Genomic DNA, 16,668 nt, shown 5'->3' with positions numbered 1-16,668 from the left:
CACTATTTAAGAGGGAAAAAATATCCTACAAATATTATTTTCAATAATTCAGAAAAAAGTACTCTATTGTACTCCTCTTATGAGGTAAATATCACCCTAAGACCTACTATAAAAGGGAGAGATAAATATGAGAAAGAGACCTATAGACCAATAATGCTAATGAATATTGATGAAAGGAATTAAAATAAAATCCTAGCAGAAAGACTACACCAATATTTTCAATAAATTACTCACTATGATTAAGCTAGATTTTAGTAGCAATACAAGAATTAATCAACATTAGGAAAATGATTAACATATTTAGTCACATTAAAAACCAAAACAACCCAATCCACATGATTATATCAATAGATGCAGAAAAAGCCTTTAGCCAACTATAGTGCTTGGTTGTGATAGAAACCATAAATGCAATGATTTCCATAGGCTAGTCCATCGACAAGCATGTATTAAGTGCCTACTATGTACCAGGCTTTCCTAAATCTTGAGGATAAAAAGACAAAGAGAGAGAGAGGGGGGGGGGGAGGGAGAGAGAGAGAGAAATAATTCCTACCATCAAAGAGTTTATATTTTATTAGAGGAAATAATCTGTGCATATATAGGCACATACAAAGTATGGGAATAGGTGTACATCTCTACATACAAAATATATACAAGGCAAATTTTAATGGGAAAGCAGCTAGGGCAAGGGTCAGGAAAGATGTTATATATAGAAAGTGGTACTTTGAGTAATGCCTCAAAGAGGTGGAAGTAAGGAGAGAGTGCTTTCCAAGGAGGGAGAGGCATTGCATAGGAACAGAGATAGGTTATGAGTGTCATTTGAAGAACAATTAGAAAGAATGTTTGGGTGAACTGTCAAGTACATGGAAAAGAGTAATGTGTAATAAGGCTAAAAAGTAGGTTAAGGAAAGGTTTTGAGGGGCTTTAAATGTCAAACAAATATGATAAACAAAAAGCTAGCATTATTTGCAATAAACAATAAGAGCTTTCTCAATATATAGAGGCATAAAACAAGGATGCATTTTTTCCCACTCTTCTTTGACATAATTTCTAGAAAACTTCCCCAGAAATGCTCTTGCAATAAGACAAGAGAAAGAAATACAAGGCATTCACATCGAGGAAGAGGAAATACAATTCTATTTACAGATGACACATTAGTGGAGGGGAGTGGGAAAGGGAGCAAGCTGAGGTTGATTTTAGTCAGTTTAAGATGCATCAGGAATGAATCCAATGCCTAGGGAGCAGAGAACAACAAATCCCAAGACAGAAGCTGGGTGGAAATGGATAAGAGAGCTGGCCAAAATGAGCCATTGCAGATGGTATGACAGAGAAGGTCCAACAGAGAAGCCAGGAATGTCAGTCAAGAACAAACTAAACTTAGTAACACTCACAAGAAAGAAGACTTGAGGCTCAAGCCTCATTTTGACCCTGTCCCTTAAGGAAGTCACTGAATCAACATGTTTGACTCTTAAGTATATGCTGGGAACCAAATTTCTGTGTAATTCTTGCTGAACTTTAGATAAGAAATCACAGAAAGTGGTGATTGATGCGGGCCACTTGTTGAAATAGGAAAGATGGCAGAAACTGCTTTAGCTAAAAAGTACTTGGATAATGATATCATCTGGTATCAATCACCCAAGCAAACAAGAAGTATTCATTCATTCATTCATTGACTCACTCATCTATCTATCTATCTATTTATTTGATTATTTACTTTTTTTTTTGACAGACAATGACGATTAAGTGACTTGCCCAGGGTCACACAGCTACTAAGTGTGACGTGTCTAAGACTGGATTTGAACTCATGTGCTCCTAAATCCAGGGCCAGTGCTTTATCCACTGTGCCACCTAGCTGTCCCCAACAAGCATTTATTAAGTTCTAACTACATGCCAGGCAGAGTGCTAAGCACTGTAGAAACAAAAGAAGGGGGAAAAAACATCTCTAGGTTTCAAGATCACATTCTAATGGGGAAAACAGTGAATATATACATATATATATATGTATGTATATATATGTGTGTGTGTGTGTATACACATACACATATATTTGATGTTTTCCCCATTACAATGTATCTCATATATATATATATATATATATGTATATATATATATATATATACACATATCAGTATACACATAATAAATTGAGTTGATGGAAATACTTTAGAAGGGGCCAGGGCTGGTGGTTATTAGGTTATTGATATTCTTTTTTTTTTTGGCAGGGCAATGAGGGTTAAGTGACTTACCCAAAGTCACACAGCTAGTGCCAAGTGTCTGAGGCCAGATTTGACCTCAGGACCTCCTAAATCCAGGGCTGGTGCTTTATGCACTGTGCCACCTAGCTGCCTGGCTATGAGGTTATATGAACTACAGACTTCATGCCTTAGGAAGTTATATGTATAGGTTGGATTACAAAGAGCTAAAAAAGACATTAGAGACCACACAGCTTAACTCCATCATCTTACAGAGAAGGAAATCAAAGCCCAAAGAAAGTGCCTTGTCCAAGGTCTTGTGGTTATTTATTGCCTTACCAAGTGCAAAGGCCTCAAGGGAGGCAGGAGGATCTTCTCTAAATCTGACATCTCCCCAGCTCCAGTATCTGCTTAATAAATGGTTGTCAGTCTTCAATCCATATCTATAAATATGGCAAAGGCAATTTCTTCTTATTTGCAGGATTGATTAGGGAGGAATATCTCAAGATATGTCTTTGGTAGATCCATATTTTAATGTTTGTTCCCAGCAGATAATAATGATGATGATAAATAACACTTTTGCCGTGCGTTAAGGTTTTGCAAAGAAATTTATGTCTATTATCTCATTTGATCCTTACAACAATCATGTGAACTAGTTGCTTTTATTATCTCTCTTTTACAGATGAGAAGACTGAGGCCAAAAGAGGGTATATGACTTTCACAAGATCACATAATAATAAATATTTGAGACAAGATTCAAACTCAGATCTTCCTGACTCCAAAGAATGCCTGATTCTATCCACTATGCCACCCAGCTTAGTCAGAGATACAAGTTAAGATAGTATTGGGGGGGGCAGCTAGGTGGCGCAGTGGATAAAGCACTGGCCCTGGATTCAGGAGTACCTGAGTTCAAATCCGGCCTCAGACACTTAACACTTACTAGCTGTGTGACCCTGGGCAAGTCACTTAACTCCAATTGCCTTACTGGAAAAACAAAAAAAGTAAACATATAAAAAAAGATAGTATTGGGGACCATCGTGATGGACCACTCTGCAGGCCATGTAGAAGAAGCCAGGTGGACAGAGCACTGGTGCTGAAGTCAGGATAGTATTGAGTTCAAATCCATCCTCAGATACTTACTGATTATGTGATGCGGGGTTGCTACTTAACCACTATCTTAATCAAAGTAACCACTTAATTCATCTGCAAAAAAGGAGTAAGAACCACATCTACCTTATAGAGTTGTGAGGCTAGACATAAACTAGCATTTGTAAAGGGCTTTGTATACCTTAAAATACCATTTAAATGCCAGTTCTCCTTCTCCTTCTCCTTCTCCTTCTCCTTCTCCGTCTCCTTTTCCTTCTCCGTCTCCTTTTCCTTCTCCTTCTCCTTCTCCTTCTCCTTCTCCTTCTCCTTCTCCTTCTCCTTCTCCTTCTCCTTCTCCTTCTCCTTCTCCTTCTCCTTCTCCTTCTCCTTCTCCTTCTCCCTCTCCCTCTCCCTCTCCCTCTCCCTCTCCCTCTCCCTCCTCCTCCTCCTCCTCCTCCTCCTCCTCCTCTTCTTCTTCTTCTTCTTCTTCTTCTTCTTCTTCTTCTTCTTCTTCTTCTTCTTCTTGTTAATATTATTATTATTATAGTTAGAGACCTAGAAAGAACCTTAGGAGTCATCCATTCCAATGCTTTTCATCTTACAGATGAGGAACATAAGTCTCAGACCTTAAATAACCTGCCCAGGGCTACACAGCTAGTAAAGATCTCCTTCTTATTATTGTTCAGGCATTTGTTAGTTGTATCCAACTCCATTGGGGGGTTTCTTGCAAAGATACTGGAGGGGGTTGCCATTTCCTTCTCCAGTTCATTTTTCAGGTGAGGAAATGGGGGCAAACAGAGGGAAGTGACTTGCCCAGGATCACAGAGTTTAGCTTGTAAAAGTCTGTGGCCAGATTTGAACTCTTGAATATGAGTCTTCCTGATTTCAAGACCAATGCTTTATGCACTATGGTACCACCTAGCTGCCCAGTCAGGATCTAGGACAGGATTATAAACCTAATTCTTCTCAGCTCCAAATCCAGTGCTCTATCCATAATACCATTCAACCAGCTAAAGAGAAAACTGATACAGGAAGGGCTCCTCATCCAAGTATTTAGGATGAAAGCTTTCTTTGCCTCTGGCTCCCTAGAGTCTCTCCTGCAATGCTCCTCCCGAGCTCTCTGGCAGCAGCTGCTTTTGTCTAGAAACTGGATGGAGCCCAGGGCTCGCTCTTCTTGTTAAATGGGAGATTGGCAGGTGTTAAAGAGAGGTGTTCTCAGGGGTGATGGTTTTCCCATTGAATGCTTCTCACTTTCAATGAGAAAACCGTCACCCCTTAAGAACCTAAATCTCTTACTTGTCTTTCTACAGAAAGAGGAGACAAAACTGGAGAGGAAATCCACTTTGATGATCAGGCCACTGTTCTCCCTCCAAACCATGACATAGGCCATCCAGTTGCTTGGGATTTTCCAAAACACAAGTCACAGAAAATGTGGGTTTTATTTATTGAGTGTCGATTCAAATCCACAGGGAGCAAACACGTTATTTTTAAAGTGCCAACAACAAGAGAGGGGAATGCGGTCACAGTTAATAGTTATTATCATGGACTCAGATTCTGCTTCTTTGGGGAGCGATAAGTAGCAGGTATATAGACATCCATATGAGGCTGCCCACAAGACATTTCTGGAGACCTCACAGGGCACAAAAGGTCCCTGACTACCTGTGTAACTGAGTCTCTCTCAATCTACTTCTTCATCTATAGAGTGAGGGAGTTAGACTCAAGGCTATAAGTATGATGTGCTTGTATCCACTGGGATTTTGTCCCAAGGCACCAAAATTTATAGGCTGTTTTCTGCATTTATACTCCTTCAGCAGCTAGAAATAACTTAGATTAACACTGGATTAGGAATAATAATGACTTCAACTAGGAAGATACCATACTCCCTCCTCCATATAATCTATAGCTGTGCCCCAGATGACATCCTTCTGAACTCAGCACTATCCTGCCTCCTTTTCCAGGTGTATCCTGCCTCAACAGCCACCTCTGTTTCATAGTGTCTGGCTGTACCCCACAGGACAGTGTCCTGGGGTCTCTGCCTATAGAACCCTCCCCAGGTCCAAGGACTCTGCCCAATCAATAAATTGGTTTCAAAAAGCTGATTTTTGTGCTTCTTGCCTTAGATACCATAGATCCAGGGTGAGAAGGGACCTTAGAGGCCATCCCCAAACCCCTTCCTTTATAGAGGTAAAGGGAGTTTAAATGATTTCCCAATGTCACATAGGTAGGCATCATAGGGGAGTGTTAAACTCAGGCTCTCTTACTTCAGGCCCTCAGGGACTTCCTACTGGACCAAGCTGCCTCTCATTCTTTTATTCACTTTCTGATATGGTCACCTTCAGTTATAGATTGTCCTTCTTTGGGCAAACATAAGCAATCTTTAGGATCACAGCTTTTAGAGCCAGAATTCCTAAGCGAGGCTCTGGTTAGACTAACAAGATTTCTATTTACCCAGCTGGCTCCAAATCCTGTGCTTCTAAATACCATCCAGGCTTGCTCTAGACTAGGACTTCCTCTTGTTGTTTGTCCTTCATTCTCAAAGAGGACCATGATATCAGGAGGTGATGTCATGACTTACAGGGAATTGGATTTAAGTGAGGCAGGGCTACGTAAAGTCAACAACCTCACTCTTTCCTCCAGAGAAATCTGGGTTTAGTAGCAAGATATACATTAGTTTGGAGATGGTCAGGGATGTTTGAGGCAATTGTGGTTAAGTGATTTGCTCAGGGTCACACAGCTAGTAAGTGTTAAGTGTCTGAGACAAGATTTGAATTCAGGTTCTCCTGACCCCAGAGCCAATGCTCTATCCCCTGTGCCAACTAGTTGCCCCCTCTAGACTAGGACAATCCCCGATGAAAGGCACCATACCAAAAGTGAACACCACCTCATGCATATGAAGCAGGAGAAATGGTAACCATTTTCAAGAAAACCCACCAAATCCCAGCATCTCCCACCAGCATTCATATAAGAAGACTCCAAAGTTACAGAGTCCTTTGGCAAAGCCCCAAAGTCCAATGGATTCATTCCAAGAGAGAAAGGGGGGTAAAAAACCATGACAACACCACCTGTTGTTCTGTTTTGTTTAGATTGGTTTTGTTTTTCATTTTCAAATGACATCTAGCTATGACGTAGTTGGTTGTTAGGTTTGATTTTGCTAGGAAAAGGGAAATTTTTTGATACTTCAAAGATGGCAAGATTTGCCTTTCAGAGGGTGAGGAAGAGACTTCTCCCACCATTCCTTTTGCCATGTCTTGATGAGAGAGAGGGAGAGGGAGAGGGAGAGAGAGAGGGAAAAGATAGAATGAACTAGTCTGTTGCCTACTGTGAATGCCAGGTGTGCCTTTCACATTTCCAAGAGACGAACAATTACAGCAATAAAAAAATTTTAAAGCCCTATTTCAGATCCTTTAATTTCAAGGTATCATGGTGTTTGAGGTTCTCAATAATCATTTCTGAATATGGTTCCACAATTATTGTTACTATTTCTCTATTATGAGGTAGGACATCATGAAATCAACCATATGCTTGATAGGATCCTCCCTTGACCCCCAGCCCCAGCCACCATGGGAGACACATTAATTGGTAAAATGGTAAATCATTTTTAAAAATCAAAGAAACAAACACTAAAATGTTTTCAGTACAATTATTGCACCTCCATCCTCAGCTCCTTTCTTCTTGGCACACAATGGGACATCTCAATCAGGCATTCTTTTAGAAACTAAAACAATTTATTAACATTGATTCTCCAGTCAGAAACTGAGCTGGGGATAATTCGATTTGAGACAAGTCAACAAGCATTTTATTAGCACCTACTAGGTGCAAAGTCCCTTGTTTGACACTAAGGATTCAAAGATCAAAATGAGGATAGATTCTGCAAGATAAGTAATTGTGAAATCAGTAAAGAGTAATGTCAAGAGGGAGAATGTACCTCTAATTATAGGGAGCAGAAAAGATCCAATGAGTGAGGGAGCATGTGAGCTATGCTTTGAAGGAAGTTAGGGATTCAGAGAGGGAGAGGGGAAGCAGGAGCACCTTCCAGGAATGGGGGATATGCAAGCTTTGGAGAATCTTACCACCAGTGATTCCCAATTTAAGGGTGAGTCAATGCTAAGCCTACGTACTTTCCAGGTACATGTGAGCCCAGGAAACTCCTTTGCAGTTCTTTGAGGACATCCTTTGAATGAGCACTCTGTCACTGTTACTATGGATAAAGGTTGATGATTAGGACAGAGATAATCATCTATCTCTGCCACCACCACCCCACCCCAACCCCAATCCAAAGCAGAATTTGGGAACGGCCTTGGGAAAGAATGTGAAAAGGGAACCACAGAGAATCATAGAGAATCATATTCCCACCCCCACCCTAGGAAAGCCTGTTTGCTGATTGAAGAGATGGGACATTGGAGAAGGGAAGAGGGGTCTATGGAAATCAGGGAGTCCTTGTAGTCCTTGCTTTAAGAAACAATGTGTGAAAATTTGATGTTCTAAAACTGATCATTCAAAGTGGGATAAACCCTTGGGAAGGAAGGGGTTTCCCTTCAATTAGACATTCAGCTCTATTGGAATCTAGACTTCCCTTTGTATGACCTCTAGCGCAATTTCCAAAGTCCCCAGCCTGGCATCTAAGGCCCTCTACCTATCTCTCCATACTTATTTCATGTTACTCTGGCTCCCAGACAAAGCACATTATTAAGGTTTCCCAAATTCAGACTCAACATTCTGCCTCCTAGCCTCCATTCATTTTACTTCTTTCTCCTACTAAGGGCTCAGGACTTAGTTTGGATACCCAAACAGCTTTAGGCCTACTTCAGTCAGAATCTTTAAACTCAAGTGATCAACTCACCTCAGCCCCCCCTAAGAGCAGGAATTACAGACAGTACCATTGTGCCGGACTCTATTTTCAAAAGTCATCTGCTCCCCCTTCATCTTCATGCTTGGGATATATTCCTACCTCATCCCTATCTCTCATAATCCTTATGTTCTCTCAATGCTTAGTTCAAAGGCTACCTCCTCTGAGAAGTCTTCCTTGATCCCCCTGATCCCTCTCTCCAAAAATTACCTTGAATTGTACAAATCTAGCTATGCGTTGTCTCCCACCATAATTGAAAGTAAGCTATCAGAGGGCATTTTTCATCATTGTATCATCAGCAACTAATATTAATAGCTAACATTTGTATATTGATTTGAAGCTTACAAAGTCCTTGACATATAGCTCATTTGATCCTCAAAACAACCCCTTGAAAAAGGAGTTATGTTATAGATGAGGAAACTGAGGCTGAAAAATTAAGTGATTTTCCCAGAATCACCCACAGCTGATCTGGGGTAGAATTCAAATGTGGAGCTTCTAGTCTTTATAACCAACAGTTTATCCAGTATGCACACTTGCTCCCTATTTAATACAGAGCCTTACACATGCTTGCTTGTCCTTTGTTCTTGAAGAGGACCATGATATCTGGAAGGTGATGTAATGACTTGGAAGTGAATTAGATTTCAGTGAGTCAGGGCTGTCAGCCACCAGCTTCACTCTCTCTTCCAGAGCCGTCTGGGCCCACTAGGTCCTTAATGAATGCTTAGTGATCAAATTGGAGACTAGTTCTCATCTTTGAGAAAGAGTAATTCTCTAGCTCAATTGAAGTGTGTGCACTGAGATGATTGACCGTTTGACACAGAGGGAGAAATGGGGAGATAGGGCAGAGATGTTAAAAATTGAAGTCCTGGGGGCCTCTGGCTGGCAATGACCAAAGTATAGGTGTGTCCCAATCAAATCTGACTTGGGTGGTTTCAGCAGCTCCAGCTCCCTTCTCTATTCTTGAGCTATGTCATCAATCAAACAAACATCAGACATTTATTAAGTAGTGACTACGATGTAGGCACTGGGGATGCAAAGACAAAAATTAAACAGCCCCTGCCCTAAAGGAGTGTATAGCATATTGGCAAAGATGCTATAAACACAACTAAGTCTATACATGTTAACGCAAAATGTGCGTGTCCATACAAGATATATAAAAAGCACAATGAAGCAAAGGCAAGCTTTGCCAAGATGTCTACAAAATAAAAACACAATATTATTTGATAAGGTATGGGGAAGGGCATTAACTGCTTGCAGAATTGGTAAAAACTTTAGGTAGAAAGTGTTGCTTGAGAGGAAAAGAGGAATCAGTGACTTCATTCCAACCCTACCTTCAACAAACATCTTGGGGAAAAGAATGACTGAGTGAGAAGAAGGCATAGCTGTGCTCACTCCTTTAGGCAGAAATTTGCTGTATGAGCAAGGGTGCAGGAAGTTTTCCTCTACAGAGATGGAGTGCAGTTAAATGAATCAGAAAAGTGAGAAAGTTAGGAAAGACCATGGCCATGTCAGTCAGAAGAGATTCAGAAAAAAAAATGACTGTCTTTAACAAGAAATTCTGAATGAGCAGCCCTCAGGTCTCCAGAGAAGCATCCATCTGCCTTCACAATCTGAGAGCTGGAAAGAGTTTTAGGGGCTATGTTGCTTCCATGGTATAATAGAAATAGCACTTGCTCTAGTCAAAAGACCTGGGTTTGAATGCTGCCTCTGATTCTTATTGCCTATTTGACCTTGAACAATTGACTTCACCCTTCTCACCTTTTTTTAAACTGTCAAATAGAGAGAGGTGTGGATTAAATGAACACCAAGTTCATCTAGCCTCTACCTGAAAATTGAAAATGTTACTTCAAGAGTTCATAGTAGGGGCAGCTAGGTGGCGCAGTGGATAGAGCACTGGCCCTGGAGTCAGGAGTTCAAATCCAGCCTCAGACACTTGACACTTACTAGCTATGTGACCCTAGGCAAGTCACTTAACCCCAATTGCCTCACCAAAAAAGAAAAGAAAAGAAAAGAAAAGAGTTCATAGTCTTTTTGTATATATCATGGAGTCCTTTGGAAATCTGGTGAAAATAGTGGATTCTTTCTCAGAGTAATGCTTTTAAAAGCATAAAAAATGAGATAGGTTTACAAAAGAAGTTAATTATGTTGAAATAAATACATTTTTCCCATCCAAGTTTAAAGGTTCTCTAAAATCTATTCATGGATGCCTCGTGGTCCCATAGATCCAAGTCTAAGAATCCAATTCCCAGAGTTAGCCCAGTCCACCTTTTGCATAGCTCTAATTGGTAGGAAGATAGTTCTTAGATAACAGAGGCTACCTCTTGCATGGTTGCTCTTTTTACCCATGGTCCCTCACTTAGTCTCTGGAGCCAAGCAGATCAAGTTTAAAACCTCTTACAAGTGATAGCCTTGGGGATGCTTGAAGGTACCTGTTGTGACCTCCTTAAGTTGCCCCCTCTCCAAGCTAAACAGTTCCGGTTCCTTCATCTAGGCCTCATATGGTATCATCTAGGGCAGGGCTTCTTAAACTTTTTCTACTTGCAACCCCTTTTCACCCAAGAAATTTTTACACAATTCCAGGTATATAGGTATATAAAATAGGTATACATAATGTTTTACTGTTGCCAGATTTTTTATAACTCCTCCATTCGGTTGCATGACCCTATACAGGGGTTGTGACCCACAGTTTAAGAAGCTAGGGTCTAGGAGCCTTTCATGGACCCTATTGACTCATCACTTTCCAGCTTGTGTCAACATCCTTTCTAATCAACAAACACTGAGAACTGATCCCAATATTCCAAATTTGGTCTGACCAGGGTAGACCACAGCGGAACCATCACCTTTCTCATTTTGGACCAGTGCCTAGATTAATGAAGTCTAAAATCATATTAGCCTCTTTGGAGGGGGCACCAAATATAGTCCATTAAAACCTCCAGAATTTTATTTTTAAAATTGAAACTGATGTCTAGCCATAGCCCACACCCAACATACATACACAAACACATACAAACACACACACACACACAAACACACACATACACAGAGTCTTCTCATCATGACTTCTGATGGAGTAAGTGATTTCAGCTAAACAGGTGGCCCTGGATTGGCTGCCTCCCTGCTCAGGTGAAGCCCATTCTATGTTCTCTGAGTAGCTGGCACTGAGTACCTGGGTTAGACTGTGCTGGATTGGATCCCAAACCAAGTCCCAGAGCCACTTTAGAGTTTAACTGAGAAAATGTCAGCATCTGCTTTTAATAATGCCTTAATTATAATCCTTCCTATTTAAGCAGAGGGGCAGCTGGCACAGTAGATAAAGATTCAGCCTCTGAGACAGAAAGACCTGAATTCAAGTCCAACTGATTGGGTGACTGAGCAAATTGTTTCACCACCACCCCACCTGAACCCCCCAGCTCTCAGTCTATAAGTTGCAGACAATTGAAAATATGTATTTGTAAAAGGAGGTTCTAGGCAGAAACTTCCCACATGTACCATAGTTATATAAAGGTTGTCCAGACAAGTTGAGATCTGGGAAAGACCTTAGCTTAAAAAGTCCAAGGTCTCCCATTACATCAACTGGGCCATCTCCAGGCATCCTGATGTATATCTTGCCACTGGACTTAGATGGCTCTGGAGGAGAGAGGTTGACTGGTGACTTTGCACAGCCCTCCCTCCCTTAAATCCAATTCACTTGCAAGTCATGACATCACCCCAATGCCATGGTCCTCTTCGAGAATGAAGGACCAACATAAACAATGGTGAACTATTAAGCTTTTAAAATCTTAAGTGAATGCTGAGGTCCTTCAGAACATTTACCTTTGAGCTACTGAAGCTTAATGCTGCATTAAGACTTTTAGGACAGTGTGTGTGTGTGTGTGTGTGTGTGTGTGTGTGTGTGTGTGTGTACGTGCGCACTCACACATGCGCACACACATGCCCACTTACATGCATACAAGCATATGTGCCTGTACACATTTATACCTTTAAAAATGTTTATACATTCATTATCTTATTTCATAACAAAATTGATTGATCCTCAACAATCATGTGAGGCAGGTAAGGCATTGATTATGATGTCCCCCCTTTACGTTCTCCATATGAGAAAGAGTATGACAGGGCTACCTTTCTAGCTCCCTGGAAAAAGATGCAGAGGATGTATATGCAGAATATATCTGTGATAACTTTTTGAAAGTAAATACCTTACAACCTGGGACTGAGGTTAAGAAGTATGTGCTATAAAAACCAATCTCTCCTGTCTATGTAGGAACAAAGTCAGGGGCTACAAGGAAAGAAGCATTTATATAGCACTTACTATTTGCCAGGTACTTAATATTGGATCCTCACAACAACTCCAGGAAGTAGGTGCTATTCTGATTCATCTTTTTCAGTTGAAGAAATGAAGAAGACACTGATTAAGTGACTTGCCCAGGGTCATACAGCTAGTAAGTATCTGAGAGTGGATTTGAACCCAAACTTTCCTTATTCTAGATTCTGCACTCTATTCACTGAGCCACCTGACTCAAACCTAGGGCTCCTGACCCCCAAACCAGTGTTTACATTCTGTAGGTGTGGGGATGATACTTTTGAAAAATCCAATCTCTATTGCTGCCAAATACCTCTACTGGTAACCAAGGGAAAGGTATGATGTCTGAGGATTTGGGACTATTGAAATAAACAGAGAAGATGAGAAAAGTGGCTTTAAGGAGTGTGCAAGTTGATGCAAAGTCCATGGGAGTAATATTTAACAATAAAGTACTGAAATACCACACTTAGGAGCACCACACTTCTAACTCAGGCTAGAAAGCAGGTTTTAGGAGGGCCAAGCCATTCCTCAGGATTATCAACAACAAACATGAGGGTATGGATTAGCATCCAAGACACTTTGGGCAGGCTCCTTCCCTATCTTGTAGAGACAGTATCTGGAAGAATGGGGTGCAGTAGGGAACTAGGGATGAGAGGAGCAAAATCTCAACCTTGCCCTACATATATTCTCAGGAGAAACCCTGATCATCTCTTAAAGCTTATGAGGTCTTATGATTTTGTCTTCAGTTATGCTAACTCTACACATTTCCCTTTGGCAAAATAAATTCTGAGTCTGGGTATGAACTGAGATTTTCCTGACTCCAGATCCAATGCTCAATCCACTGTACCACCTACCTTCCTCATGATAAAACAGATTAGGAATGAAATAGAAACATTCTCTCTCTCTTTCTCTCCCTCCCTCCCACATTGACAAAGATAACTCATAAAGAATTTATAGTGAAAAAGAAGGTAGTGGAAGCAGAAACATAGTCAACAGCCTCAAAGTTCCATTTTAGGTTAGGATGACAGTAGAGAGGAGATGCCACAGGTTTCTGCCACTATAGAAAACCTTACCTGAATTGGTCTAAAGGGGTATGTGTGTGCGCGCGCGCGCGCGCGTGTGTGTGTGTGTGTGTGTGTGTGTGTGTATTCTCCTTCCAGCCTATACCATAAGGATTGTGAAATCATAGCTCTATCTTTCAGTTTGATGTGGGCTGGAATTTGGGGTCCCATTGATTGTGAGTTGTCCTAAAAGAATTACAAGACTCAGTGACTCAGTTTCCCAAGTTTTATTGTAATACTGTGGGTTACCACAGGGAGAGAACCAGAATATTGGAAAGGTATCTCTCGAATAATGAAAGGAAAGACAGTTATATTTATAGTATGGATAAATTGATTATCAGTCTCATTATAATAATCTCCACCTTGGGGAGGTACAGGGGAGGGCCTCTCCTTCTCATTATAATATTCTCCACCTAGGGGTGTTACAGGGGCAGGCTTATCCTAATTTGGAGTTCCTGGGGTCCTAAGCCAACCCCCAAGGTGGGTACCTTTTTCAGTGGAGGTGTGTTTTGGGGGTTTACATGTCATAAGGTGAATCTGAGAACAAATTTGGCCTTTTCTGCACATGTCTCTTTCTGATTCCCATGGCTAGTTTCAAAATATAATCATTTTCCATTAGAATTTCTATAGGTTGTCTTTTTCCTTTATTGTTATTTTGACATGATCCACTCTGGTCTGTTATGGATGTTGATCACTATGGGTACAAGAACCTAACATAAGTTATCCATTAACTGAGGTCTGACTCCCTTTTAGAGCTAATATCTGAATTAAAGCTTGGGTCTTAGGTTTTTCTACTAACCCTTTTTTGCCTCCTACATCAAGTTCATGTACTTCTCTTTTCCTCATTGGGTCAAGTGCCTGCCATGGAACATAATGTATGCTGCATAATTGAAATGATTCACACACAAGAGAAATATATACATTTATACATGTTGACTTCAAAAAAAAGTAAGCCCCCCCTTGAGGGCAGGGATTGTTTCATTTTCATTTGTGTTTCTCCAGTGCCTTGTACTTGGAAAAGTAATCACTTAATAAATGCTTGTTGGCTGACTGATTAAATGAAGTAGCTAGAATCTTGGTGTAGCAAGCATTGGATATGGTCTTGAATCCTAGTTCTACGACTTTCTAGCTTTGTGATCTTAGACAAGTCTCTTCATTGCTCTGCACTTCAGTTTCCTCAATAAAATGAAAAGGTTGGATAGGGTCCCTTCCAGCTCTCCTTTGCTATCATTCTATATTGAATCTAAGTCTGATTCTTCTTCCTACTCATCTTACTCTATGGTCTCTTACCTGAAGTTCTTTGCCTGAAAAACTGTTTGCCCTTCAACTACCAACTCTGGCTCTTTTCCAGAGATCAAGCCACTCTTTGCAGATGTTTTCATTTGGGGAAATGCCCCTCTTCCACAGCAAGAGAAGGCACTTATTTGCATATTCAAAGAGTCAAGTGACTCCCTTGTGCAGCCCAGGAATGAATATTCATTGCTACAGTATAATGTGCAGCAGCAATGAAATGCTGATGGTGATGAAGATGTGGAATCTTCTCTGTCCTTGGGAACTGGTGATAAGTGAGAATTGATTAGAAAAATAGTCCAAATGATGCCAACCCATCATGGGTTCATCTGCTTCTAACTTTCTAGTACTACTCTAGCCGCAACCTCACCCCTATCTCTCTTCAGCTGACAAGCTAGGTCACACCCTCATTGTAAAGAGAGATAACAGTCCTCCTGGGATGGAAACAATCAAAAGATAAGATATTAGAGAGAGATTAGCACCTAATAGAAATTAATACCTGATAAGGACCAGCTCCTCAAGTTAATTTTAATCAAAAGAAATGAATGGACCTTGAAAGGGCAAGTTTGGCAAAGAAATATGGGGCTTTTAGCTTCAGCCACAGACCTCCTTGGCTCACAAGTTTACATTATTGGAAACATCCAGTATTAGTACATTTCTCTATTTCTATTTGACCTATCTCTAAAAACAAATGCTCTGCCTGTGGTGAGGCTGTCCTGCATATCCTCAGACTGGTGCTTATGTTTTCTAGTTATTTCCTCTGTGTGTTGCAGATAAAGCCTAAACTCAGGTTAATGTCAGTGTTAGTCAAATGATATCAGTGTTTCTCAGAGTCACAAAATCATAAAATTTTAGAGCTAGGAGAGTCCTTAGAGGTTATGCGTGTGGGTCCATCTTGGAAGCTCAACCCCAAATACTTAATATTTTTAACACTCAACACCATTAAGGATCAGCAGTCATTAGCACTCTAAGTGCCTGGGCAACACCTCTCTAGACCTAGATAATGAGCCCAAAGCTCCCTTTCTGTCTTTTGCCTGATGTGATGTTAGACACGTTTCTAAGGATAATATTGACATCAGCTAGAGAATGGATTTTTAGTCACACCTTTTATCTCTGCAAGTCCCCACACAATTTATAACTTTGAAAGAGACATTTTTCAGCAAATATGCCAGAACTTATATTCATTCATTCATTTCACAAATATTTATTAAGCATTTATCATAAGCCTACTAGGTGCTGCAGACATAGTAAAGTTTAAATAAAACACGGTCTTTGTCCTCTTGGAAGTCAAAGTCTACTGAGGACTTGGGCAAAAACACAATACAAAATATTACATGATCAGGATATGTAAGAAGCCAAGTACTCTGTGAAGTGGTTGTGGGTGGGTAGGAGAAGTAGTACAAAGGAGTGTTAATACTTCACAGTTCCTTTAGGGGGCTTATTTTTTCCATTATTATTATTTAAATATGCTTAGAAAGCTCTTTGGAAATTACTTTTAGAAACAGTTGGCAGGGCAGTCCAGATTGGCTAAGTCAGGTCATAGGCTAATAGATCAAGAGCTAAAAGAGACCTCCAATACCATCTAGCCTAATTCTCTTATTTTATAAATAAGAAAAAAATAAGAAACTTATAAAGATTAAGTGATTTACCCAAGGTCACACAGGTAGTAAGCAATCAAGGTGTGATATTTAAGGCAAATGCTTCTAACTCATGATGCTTTCCACTCTATTGCATGCTTTACCTACTTCAATTCAGTTTAACAAATAGTTCTAAGCATACCTCACTTTTGGAACAACATTCCTTGATCTACTTCTTCCACAAATTTTGATTTTTGCCAAAGTGGGGGAGGTCAATCTCAGAAAAGGAAGCCAAGAAAAAAAAGCTACCATTGATGGA

Source organism: Dromiciops gliroides, chromosome 4 (genome assembly GCF_019393635.1).
Source record: "Dromiciops gliroides isolate mDroGli1 chromosome 4, mDroGli1.pri, whole genome shotgun sequence".
In the NCBI taxonomy this organism is placed as follows: domain Eukaryota; kingdom Metazoa; phylum Chordata; class Mammalia; order Microbiotheria; family Microbiotheriidae; genus Dromiciops; species Dromiciops gliroides.
This window is presented reverse-complemented; position numbering follows the sequence as displayed.